A 12,329-nucleotide genomic window follows, 5' to 3' on the forward strand; every position below is an offset into this window, starting at 1 on the left:
AACAATGATGGCAATGAAGCTAGGGGTCGTGCTTTTGTGCTGGGTCGAGGTGACGCAAGGAACGATCCTAACGTGGTCATGGGTAAGTTTCTTCTCGACGAATTTTACGTTACTGTTTTGTTTGATTCGGGTGTGGATACAAGTTATATGTCTTTGAAAGTTAGTCAAATGTTAAAACGTGCACCCACACTTCTGAACACTAAGCATGTAGTAGAATTAGCTAATGGTAAGAGTCTAGAAGCCACGCATGTAGTCAGGGTTGTAATATTGTCTTAGCCGGTCAAGCTTTCTCCATCGACCTTATTCCCATAGTCTTGGGAAGTTTCGATATCGTTATTGGGATGGATTGGTTATCCCAACATCAGGCAGAAATCTTATGCAGCGAGAAGATCATTCGTATTCCCCGTTCTGGTCAAGAACCCCTCGAAGTTCAAGGCGACAAGAGTGGTGCTGTGGTTGGCATCATCTCTTTCTTGAAGGCTCAGAAATGTTTGCGGAAGGGTCACACCGCTATTTTGGCACTTGTTACCGATGCATCAGCAAAAGAAAGGAAATTGGAGGACATTCCAATAGTTCGCGACTTTCCTCAGGTGTTCCCTGAAGATTTACCTGGTCTACCGCCTCATCGCCAGGTCGAGTTTCAAATCGAGCTAACTTCTGGGGCAGCACCTATAGCTCGTGCACCGTATCGACTAGCTCCAACAGAATTGGAAGAACTATCAAAGCAGCTACAGGAACTCTTGGATAAGGGATTTATCCGACCTAGCTCTTCGCCTTGGGGAGCTCCAGTACTATTTATGAAGAAGAAAGACGGTACTTTCAGGATGTGCATTGACTACCGTGAACTGAACAAGGTAACGGTGAAGAACCGTTATCCTCTTCCACGTATTGATGACTTATTCGACCAGTTGCAAGGGTCGAGCTACTACTCCAAGATAGACCTGAGGTCAGGTTACCATCAGCTGAGAGTCCGGGATGAGGACGTCTCCAAAACAGCATTCAGAACTCGCTACGGCCATTACGAGTTTCTAGTCATGCCATTTGGGCTAACGAACGCACCGGGAGTCTTTATGGACCTTATGAACAGGGTGTGCAAACCCTACCTAGAAAAGTTTGTGATTGTATTCATCGACGACATCCTGATCTACTCCAAGAGTAAGGAAGAACATGAGCAGCACTTACGGCTTATCTTGGAACTTCTTCGGTCAGAACAGCTGTACGCCAAGCTTTCGAAATGTGACTTCTGGCTTCGTGAAGTCCACTTTCTAGGCCACGTAGTAAACAAGGATGGGATCCATGTCGATCCATCCAAGGTTGATTCGATCAGGAACTGGCCTGCACCGCGTACACCAACGGAAATACGCCAATTCTTGGGTTTGGCGGGATACTACAGACGGTTTATCAAGGACTTTTCAAAGATTGCACAGCCGCTTACGCTACTGACACAGAAGGGTGTCACCTACCGTTGGGGAAATACTCAGGAAACTGCTTTTCAGCACTTAAAGGATAGACTTTGCAGTGCACCTATCCTCTCATTGCCGGAGGGCACAGACGACTTCGTGGTTTACTGTGATGCATCCATCCAGGGTCTTGGATGTGTGTTAATGCAGCGCGACAAGGTCATTGCTTACGCTTCGCGCCAACTCAAGGTTCACGAACGGAACTACACGACGCACGACTTAGAGCTAGGAGCTGTTGTTTTCGCGCTTAAGATATGGCGACACTACCTGTACGGTACCAAGTGCACTATCTACACCAATCACAGGAGTCTTGAGCATATCTTCAAGCAGAAGGAATTGAACATGCGTCAACGTCGATGGGTTGAACTACTGAACGATTACGAATGCGCCATCAAGTACCATCCAGGCAAAGCCAACGTTGTGGCTGACGCTCTCAGTCGAAAGGACACTCTATCTAGACGCGTGCGAGCACTACAGCTTACCATACAATCCAGTCTTCCGGCACAGATACGAGATGCTCAGGTAGGAGCATTGAAACCAGAAAACGTAAGGGCTGAAGCCTTACGCGGCTCAAGGCAACGACTAGAACAGAAGGAAGACGGTGCCTACTACGTAACAGGGCGAATTTGGGTTCCACTTTATGGCAACTTGCGTGAGCTAGTGATGGATGAAGCTCACAAATCTCGCTACTCGGTACATCCAGGGTCGGATAAAATGTACCACGACATTAGGACGACTTATTGGTGGCCTAGCATGAAGGCCCACATCGCTACTTACGTCAGCAAGTGCTTGACTTGTGCAAAAGTCAAGGCAGAGTACCAGAAACCAGCAGGTTTACTTCAGCAACCCAAGATACCACAGTGGAAATGGGAGGAAATTTCCATGGATTTCGTTACTGGCCTGCCTAGATCCCAGCGTGGGAACGATACAATTTGGGTGATCGTGGATCGACTCTCCAAGTCTGCTCATTTCCTGGCGATCAAAGAAACAAACAAGTTTTCCACACTAGCAGACATATACTTGAAGGAAGTAGTCTCAAGGCACGGGGTGCCCATCTCTATCATTTCGGATCGCGATGCACGATTCACTTCAGAGCTATGGCAAGCAATGCACAGGGCTTTTGGCTCTCGGTTAGATATGAGCACGACTTATCACCCTCAGACGGATGGACAGTCTGAGCGCACAATTCAAACCCTAGAAGACATGCTTCGAGCATGTGTTATCGATTTCGGCAACAGCTGGGAAAAACATCTCCCTTTGGTGGAGTTCTCGTACAATAACAGTTATCACACCAGCATCCAAGCCGCTCCATTCGAGTCATTGTACGAACGTAAATGCCGGTCACCTCTCTGTTGGGCAGAGGTGGGGGATAGTCAGATCACGGTCCAGAACTTATAGTGGACACCACGGAAAAGATTGCACAAATACGACAGCGCATGGCGGCGGCTCGTGACCGTCAGAAGAGTTACGCTGATAAGCGCAGGAAATCACTCGAGTTCCAAGTTGGGGATCGAGTGCTACTCAAAGTCTCACCCTGGAAGGGTGTGGTTCGTTTTGGCAAACGGGGCAAGCTCAATCCGCGGTATGTCGGACCGTTCGAAATCATAGAAAGAATAGGCAAAGTAGCCTACAGACTAAACCTACTAGCTGAACTCGGTGCAGTTCACAACGTTTTTCATGTGTCGAATCTGAAGAAGTGTCTGTCAGATGAGACCCTCATAGTTCCTCTGAAGGAACTCACTATCGACGAGCAGTTGCGATTCGTCGAGGAACCAGTAGAAATCACGGACCGGGATGTTAAGGTCCTCAAGAACAAGAGAATCCCTCTTGTTCGAGTTCGTTGGAACTCCCGTCGTGGCCCAGAGTTCACCTGGGAACGAGAAGATCAGATGAAAGAAAAAGTACCCCCAATTATTCGCGAACAGTACAACCACTACTGAGGCTGAAGCTACCACGGAATTTCGGGACGAAATTCCAGATCAACGGGGGGAGGATGTGACACCCCAGGAAAACCAGCAACTTACCTAGCTTCCTCAGTGAGTACGTACCAAATTTTGGGACGAAATTTCTTTCAAGTTGGGGATAATGTGACAACTCGTACTTCAAAATCTATACTTGTGTTTACTGTGACGTACATGAACTCTATGTGATTATTTGATATGTTGATATTAACGAATAAATGCTACATGTTATGTGAATGTATGTGAATATGTATACTTGTCACGCAAGCCTTTAGGGCCGCACACTTCATCTCTCGTTACATCCCTTTCTCGGCCCACTCTATGCTTGACTCGAGACCAAATGGCAACCCGTGTAAAGGGTTCGGCCCACTCCAATTACACGCATAACACTAGGAGTAGGGGTATACTCCTCATACTTGCAAAACACTTTACACATACACAAACCCTAAGAGCTCGTTTTCTCTCTCTCGTGAAGCCGACGGCAACCTCCCAACCCTCGAAGATTCTTGTGTTCGGATCATCCTCGTTACACACTCTAATCCGGTTAGTGTTTATGGTCGGTTGTTTTATACATGATGTTGTGATTATTATACATGCTCTACATGACATAAGTGTTATAAATTGTTAATGTTGATGTGCTTGAAATCGGCTCATGTATGTATAAATCGGATAGTGTTTGTATAACTCGAACGGATTGAAAAACATGATTACAGAATTGATGTACACATAAACTAGGGTGCATGCTAGTTTAGAATCGGTTGGTTTAAGGATCCGATTGTATGTTTCGTATGATGATTTGGTTGATGGTTATTGCTTAGATCATGATTAGGGTTGATAAGATTATGATTTGCTGTTTTGATTCGTTTGAAACTGTTGATTGATCTGATTATGAAACTGCCAAAGTTGTTTGCTGATATTTCGGAATCAAGGAGCTGCATAGTAGGAAACAGTTACAATCTGCTAGTCTCGACAAGGGTTGCGAGTCGAGAACCCATAGTCTCAATTCGAGACCACAACACCGACACAAACAGCACAACCCGAGACCACGGTTGCGGGTCCGGTTGCGACTCGAGACCGTGTAGTCTCGACTAGTACATGATGACCCGAGACCTCCTTGTTGCGACTCGAGACCTGGAGGCCAGCACAACTCGAGACCGCCTAGTCTCGACTCGAGATCTCTAGTCTCGACTCGAGACCATGAACACATGCACATTGTTGGACTTTGCACACTGTTAAGAGCCCAACCATTTGGGCCGCATACTTGGACATTGTTTACGTGACTATACTGTTGTTGATCTGCCATGGTTATATGTGTATGCTATGATCGTTACTTGTGTACAATACGTGTGGAACATACGTGCACTACTTGAATACGAACCTAACTTGTATGGTAACCATGGTAGGACGTGGTTGACCACCCTATAGCTTGATTGACTTTTCTGTGTATCTGCCGAGCAAACCAAGGTGAGTTCACACAGCCAAGGCATGGGATTCCCGGGTTGGGAATGGGTTGGAAGTTTTGAAATGGATAATTACTCATACTTACGCTATTGCTAGACTATATACCATCGTCCTCAGGTTAGTCAGGATACTTACGTAAGACCTACGTAAACTAGTACATACCATTGTCTCCCGGGTCGGGTGGACACTTACGTAAAACCTACGTAAACCCATACCCACTATTGTCTTCCGGGTCGGAAGGACACTTACTAAAACCTACGTAAACCCCACGCATACCACTGTCCTCGGGGAAGGGCACTCACGTAAAACCTACGTGACCTTGTACGTATTCCTGTTCTCGGGTTAAGAAGAACACTCATGGTTACGATAGTCTAGTAAGGATAAACGTGTGAATCCCCCGCTAGTAATACATATAATCAGGGAGAACCCCCCTCTAGTAGTGCATACATACATGGGAAGCCCCCACTAAATGAATATACGATTTGTTATTACGAACTTACTTACTATGAACTTGCTCAACTAGTTGTTGACTCTCTGCTGCATGCCTTGCAGGACCTTAGGTACATATGGAGCTTGCACAGGGAGGAGCAGGTCGTTGTGGGACATGGATCGTGGATGCCATGTTAAACGTTTAAACATTTGAACTTATGATTCACTTTGGGTTCACATACTTATGCTTCCGCTGCTCAAATTATGTTTTGTTGGTTTGAACATCAATTGTATTGAATTGGGTTTTACGAACTACTTTAATCATTATACATTATGTTCAATATGATTGATGGCTTGATCCTGGTCATGTCACGCCTCCAAGCGGTGGTACTCCACAAGTGGATTTTGGGGGGGGGGGGTGTGACACTATATGTTAACCCTTGTATGTTCTCTTGGGTTTTAATGTATTCTTGACGTTGGACCTACACCTAGGCTCCAATTCTATTGTCTAACTGCTTTCTGCAGAATTGTTGACACAATGTGTCTTACCGATGAGTTTACTAGTATTTCTGACGCAACACTGTTCATTAATGCATAAAGTAATTCTTGTAGTATAGAACGTGCATGAATTCACTTGTATAGTATGTAATCAGACAATGTTGACATTTAAGCACATAATTGTAGTCATCAAGTATTAATTAAATTGTACGGAAATTACCGGTTTGGTGCCAGTTGTCACAGTCTCCCCCCGTTAAAAGAATTTCTTCCCGAAATTCAGGCTGAACTAACTCTCACAGGAGTCTTCTTGAACACGTGGGGGTACTTTTCTTTAAACTAGTCTTCACGTTCCCACGTGTACTCGGGTCCGTGCTTAGAGTTCCAATGTACTTTGACAAGTTTGACAGTGCTCCTCCTGGTCTTGTTGACCTTCCAGTCTGTAACCTCGACGGGTTGTTTTGTAAATCGGAGGGTGTCATCAATATGCACTTCATCCGCAGGGATGATCACGTTTTCTTGTGTTAGACTCTTCTTGAGGTTGGATACATGGAACGTATCATGTACTCCATTAAATTCTTCCGGTAATTCCAACTTGTATGCCACGGTACCAATTCTTTCCAAAATCTTGAATGGTCCGATGTATCGTGGATTCAGCTTTCCACGTTTTCCGAATCTTACTACCCCCTTCCAAGGTGAGACCTTTAGCAAAACTTTGTCTCCCACCTCGAATTCTAATGGTTTTCGTCTTCTATCAGCGTAGCTCTTTCGTCGATCTCGAGCCGCCTTAATGCGCTCTCGGATCTGCATTATCTTGTCGGTTGTCTCTTGCACAAGTTCAGGACCAACCATACGTTTATCTCCTGGGTCTGCCCAACATAATGGCGATCGGCACTTGCGGCCATATAGAGCTTCGAACGGTGCGGCTTTTATGCTTGTATGATAACTGTTATTGTAGGAAAACTCAACTAATGGTAGATGAGTGTCACGAACCCCGACCCCACCTGGCCGGAATCGGGAGCCGCGAGCAGCCAAGTGGTACCGGTGATTATTTTGAAAAACATTGCAGCGGAAATTTCATCAGGACCGTGAGTTAGGAAAAATATCAGAGTTTAGAAAACATCGGATTTTTATTTATTAAATAGATGGGATAAACCCATGTTTTAAAATGGTAGCTTTTATAAAGATAAATTTGATTTACATAAAACAGTATTTCTTAATTTGATTTAATTAATAAAATAAGCCACTTATTGAAGTCCTTCAGTGCCGGATCCAATCCTTACTCCAATCTACTGTAATTACCTGAAACGCGTTTTAAAAAGGTTTTGTCAGCGGGGAAATACTGAGTGAGTTCATTCAGGTTTTATACAAAAAACATATTTGTTATAATTCACAGCATTGAGAGTTTTTACATTTGCTTCTTTAAGATTGGCAAAGACTCAATCACTGCAATTACAACTTTGTTATAATTTACAGTATTAAGAGCGATTATAATGTTTCTGATATCAAACCAACTACCCACAGTACTTGTCACTCGAACATCCATCGGTAGCCTCTTTGCCCGATGGTGTCTGTGACTATGGTCATATCACTCATTGGCTAACTCGTTGTCCAATAGTGACGGTTATCAAGTAATGTATACAAAACCCACATACCGGCCGTAATTTGGTGATTACATAGACTTAATCCCTGTAATTATAACTTTGAAAATAACTTGGAGTTTTATAAAACAGTTGATAAAAAGAGAATGACTCACATTATAAGCATGCAATATTGAATTAACAAGCTTCCTGAATCAATTTCTTCTGAGAATTAGCATCTACTTTGATTGTAAGTGTATGGGTAAAGTTTATCCTACTGGTAGGACTGATAACCTAATTTAAGCAGTGATGCACACGAAACTAGGTAAATAACTTAATACAACATTTACGATAACTCACGAGATTAATACCCTCACAACAAATGACAAAGTGCGATACTTAAACATCCAGTGGATTCACAACGAATGACAGAGTATAGTCCGAATTTGGACAGCACTCAAACATTCAAGTCGAAATCACGACGAATGACAAATTATAACCCTAATGTGTGCAGCACTTAAACATCTGTTGGATAGTTTCAATCGATCGGACATCGAATCGTAGTAGCGATCGAGTTAATACCCTGTATCGTAGCAGAATTCGTGATTGTGGGTGTTTTATAGTAAAACGGCTATAACTTGGAGTGTAAGACGAAATTTTCCGTCGTTCCAACTCCAGAAATCAAGTCCTACAGCCTACTATTTATAGCTGGAAAATCGTCCTCCTCGCGTGTCGCGACAGGAACATGTGCACCCGTCGCGTGGCGCGACGGTTCTATTTTCTAGCCTAGGGTGGACACGTTTAGGGGTAGCTTGGCTGAGTTGATTGTACGACTAAATTCACATTTTACAGCAAATTATGAAGATAATTATCAGCTAGGGTTTACCCCCCTTGTGTTTTAGGGGCCCTGATCCTGATTCTAATTGTTATGAAAATTTTAGGATTTGTACAGAATTATTTGGGTGTCTCAACTAGGGTTTCCTATTGGGTAAATAAAATAATAGATATGACTTTTGATGAGAGTTGTTTACAAAATAGAATAATAAATAATAGTTTTGGGTAAATCACAAAAAGAACTACAAAAAAAAGTCCATTAAATTAGTTTTTGTGCCATTAAAATACAAACTCTTTTAGGCTCGTGGTCCTAAACGAACCCAAACAGAGTTTTAGTTTTTTTATATATAATATGATAATAATGATAATAACACTGGCGAGCCGAGTTTTGGTTCATTTAAGCAAGATATTAAAACGAGCTCGAGCCTAGCTTTTGGCTCATTTGAGGTTGTTCTCAAAATAGCTCGAGTCGAATCAAGCCAACCTTGAGCTTTGGGTTTTATTCGTGAGCCAAGCTCGAGCTTCATAAAAACATGACAAGCCGAGCTCGAGCCTAGTCAAGCTCATACTTGACCCGGTTCATTTACAACCTACTCATGTAAACAACCCGTTTAACACCCCAAATTTAAAACCAAAAATTTCCCTTTAAATGTAAAATTTAAAATTTATTTCGTACGCCAACATTTTGGTTTTCCCCCAAAGTCAATTTCCCAATTTCAAATTAGGTTTCACCAAAATCAGTTTTCCTCCCCAATCGTTTGATATTCTCTCCTTCCTAATCTTCTATCAATTTCGTTCCCCAAATTGCGATAACTGTTCTCTTCCCCTCTGTCTGATTTCCGAGCAGCAACAAATCACCACTATTGTTCAAGTCGTACCTTCCTATTAGGTTTAACCCGTCACTCTGCCACTCGTGTATAATCAAATCTTTGGGTTTATAGCCTTATTTTGTATGATGTTCATCTGTACAAGAATTTTGCCATGATCTTAGTCACTCTAAATATGCAATTAATTGTTATGTGTTTTGTTTGATATTCGTATTTTGTTCATCGCTGTAAATCTCTAATTTTTATACTTGATGATGCTATCTATTTATGTGGTTTTTGGTGGTTAATTGTCTCTAACGCCATGCCCTAGTTTATGACTAAGTGTTATAGATTCAAATATGGGTCTACTTAGTTCAGTAGAAACTTGACAGAAAAAATCTTGCAAAAACTGAAGAACTAGCAGGTTTGCTCACTCTATGCTGCAATATAATACATGATAATGCTTAACATTTGTTATTAGGGTTACATTATTAATTATGCAAATGATCTGCTATTGCAATGATATCCAACCTTTTGTATTATCTAAGGTTTAACATCTCCGTATTCTTTTTAATCTTTTACAGTTGGTGAAGACAAAAGTCTTCATGAGGGCTAGCCAGATAGGTTTTTAAGTTATGTTTTTTTTTCTTGAATATAATTTTGCAATTTAAAACTATTTACTTTTGAATGATTTGAATTGAGCTCGAACTTGTTTAACTCATGAAAGCTCGAGCTCGACTTGATTTGAGTTTTGTTTATAAAGCTCGAGCTCGGCTCTAGCTCTGGCTCGGCTTGTTTATTATTTAACTTATATCAAATTGTAAAATTCTTTTATGTATAATTTGGCATTTTTTTCATAAATTGTAATTAGTAGTTATAAATAATTAAAAATACATTTAATATATTAACTAAAAATTATATATATAGTGGGCTTGTATAGGCTCATGAGCCAGCTCAAGCTCGTTTACTAAACAAGCTTGTTTTTAGGCTTAGGCTCTGGCTCATATACTAAACAAGCTCAGTTTTAAACTCGGGTTCGAGTTCGTTTACCATGGTAACAACGAGCCACCATCATTTTAGATTTAATCTTTAAAGTATTATATTGTTTATATTATCACGAGACAAATGTTTTATGGCCCAAAAAAAAAAAATTGCTTCATGCTTAAATTGAATGTATGATAGTTAAGCTTCAAAAGACAAATGTTTGCTTTTTCACAGCTACATAAGATTTTGCCCATAAGTTTTTGTTAATTTTGATTTTTATCACGACACGTGTTTGCTTTTTCACAGTTGTTGCAGTTCGTTTGTGTTTCCATAAGTGGGGTTACCGTTTATCCTCTGTTTTGTTTGCGAAGCTAGGTAAAGCTCTAATTTCAGTTACTACTTTGCTTTATCTTAGTTGAAACCTTGAATTGTTGTTTTTTTTTGCTTCGATTTTGTTGTGGTAAGATTAGGGCTTCTAGCTTTGTTAATCATTTTTTTCATCTATGTATAGCCGGAACCGTACATAAATAAAAAGTAGACGATATGACCTTAACTGGGGAGGGGTGGCAAAAGAAACACAAGGTAGAAGAGCATATTTTGATTTTTTAGTGTTCTAAAATGTAGATACTCTTGTTTAGGTCTAGTTGTTTTCGCTTTTTTTTTTGCTATTTACTTGTGCACTTGGGCGCTATTTTTTACAATTCATTTTTGCTGACTTTTATGCTGTTTTTTTCTACTATACACTGCTGTTTTTTCTATTGTTTTTTTTTTTTTGCAGTTTCACACTAGGGGTTGTGATGGGTTAGGAAGTCAAGTTGCAGATAATCAGTAAACTATTCGAGTATATTGGAAGTAATTTTGATCATTTGATTAAGCCACATGCTGAGTTTATATGGTAATAATGTCTATAAATTGTTAAGCGCTCTATAACGATTACCTACTTAGGATGCCGAACATTCGTGTATAACTCGATCGACAAAAAGATTCTTTGCCGCAACGCATGACGAGGATTAAACTAGTTTTTTAAAATAAAGGGATTATAAAGATTGTACGCTGAGCCTTTTTTATGTTTTGTCCGTTTTCGCAGCCAGAGCATGTTATGACTTTCTTGCTTGCTGAACTGGGTACAAGTGGATCCCTTGACGGGCAGCAAAGACCGGTAGTGAAGGGTAGATTTGCACCGGAAAAATTTGAAGGAATTCTCATTGGATATGTCAGTAATTTACTTCTCCATGTTTGATATCCACACTTTAAAGCAAAGTTGGTCCGAATTTTGTTTTTTTACTCATTGATATGATTTTAATTTTTATCATGTTATGTTTTGAAAATTCGTATCCGAGCATGATGATATGGTTTAATATGTAGTAAGTTTTCTAGTTGTTCTTGCTCATAAGTTTCCATTCACAGATGAGTATGTTATCTGCAATGGTTGCAAGAGCCTGGATACAATTCTTTTGAAGAAGAACCATCTTTTCTTCGTCAGGTAAAAGATGTTGGTTTTTTGTCTATCTGTTAGGTGTTCGGCCCATGAGCGGGATTTGGTGTTGTATCACTTGGTAATTTCCCACTATTCTGCCTCAGCTCCTTCATCTTAGTTGCAAGTTGGGCCATTTGTGTAGTTAATGATTTACATGTTTTTCTTTTGAAACAAGAACAATGAGTTTAATAAATAAAAGACCTTTTAGATTTTTTTTAATCACTACTAATGCTTTTTTATGTGGTTGATGATGGCAAAGCAGATATCATGAAAAGCTTTGGAGCTAAGTTTAAAGATAGTGAATTCTCACCCAAAAGAACGTTTAGACTCTTTGTGTAAACATTTAGAATTTGGAATATGGTACTTATTACATAATGTTTTGCTAACATTTGGAATATGTTTTGGATCGAACTTATTATTGAAGTTATAATATTATGATTTCTACATTTACATTTTTATCGAACTTTTATTTATATTTTATATTGTAGATAATGTGTTTTATGGCATAATTATGTGCGCTAAAATAGTACATATGTTTAAATAGAAATAGTTTCTACTAACACAAAATTTGTGACATAAAAGTTTTTTTTTACTATGATAAAAAAAGTGCCACTAAAACTAGTATGGATATGTAACAAGGATTACCTTTTAATGGTACAAAGATTGTGCCACAAAAGTATTTTTTTCTTATAGCGGCAAAAACAAAAGTGCCACTAAAGGCTCTAATACTTTGTGTGGCAGAATGAAATAGTGCCACTAAAAGGCTTTAGCATCATCGCTTCTAGTGGCACTTTTTTTGTGTGCCGCTCATTCCTACAAGGAGCTTTAGTGGCACTTATTTG

At 40.4% G+C, this 12,329-nt stretch overlaps 1 long non-coding RNA gene across 4 annotated transcripts; it reads left to right on the forward strand.

The window, feature by feature from the left end:
• The first annotated feature begins 8,900 nt into the window (after positions 1-8,900).
• LOC110868220 lies at positions 8,901-11,945 on the forward strand. 4 transcript variants are annotated; one of them, XR_002552306.2, is made up of 7 exons: positions 8,901-9,109; positions 10,317-10,385; positions 10,522-10,592; positions 10,789-10,905; positions 11,098-11,223; positions 11,418-11,493; positions 11,750-11,945. It is a non-coding gene; the product is annotated as an uncharacterized LOC110868220 (long non-coding RNA). The 4 variants fall into 4 exon arrangements; XR_002552308.2 differs by lacking the exon at positions 10,522-10,592 and having other exon boundaries at positions 11,418-11,566; XR_002552305.2 differs by lacking the exon at positions 10,522-10,592.
• Positions 11,946-12,329: the final 384 nt, after the last annotated feature.

The sequence above is a fragment of the Helianthus annuus genome, chromosome 7 (assembly GCF_002127325.2).
Source record: "Helianthus annuus cultivar XRQ/B chromosome 7, HanXRQr2.0-SUNRISE, whole genome shotgun sequence".
Classification (NCBI taxonomy): domain Eukaryota; kingdom Viridiplantae; phylum Streptophyta; class Magnoliopsida; order Asterales; family Asteraceae; genus Helianthus; species Helianthus annuus.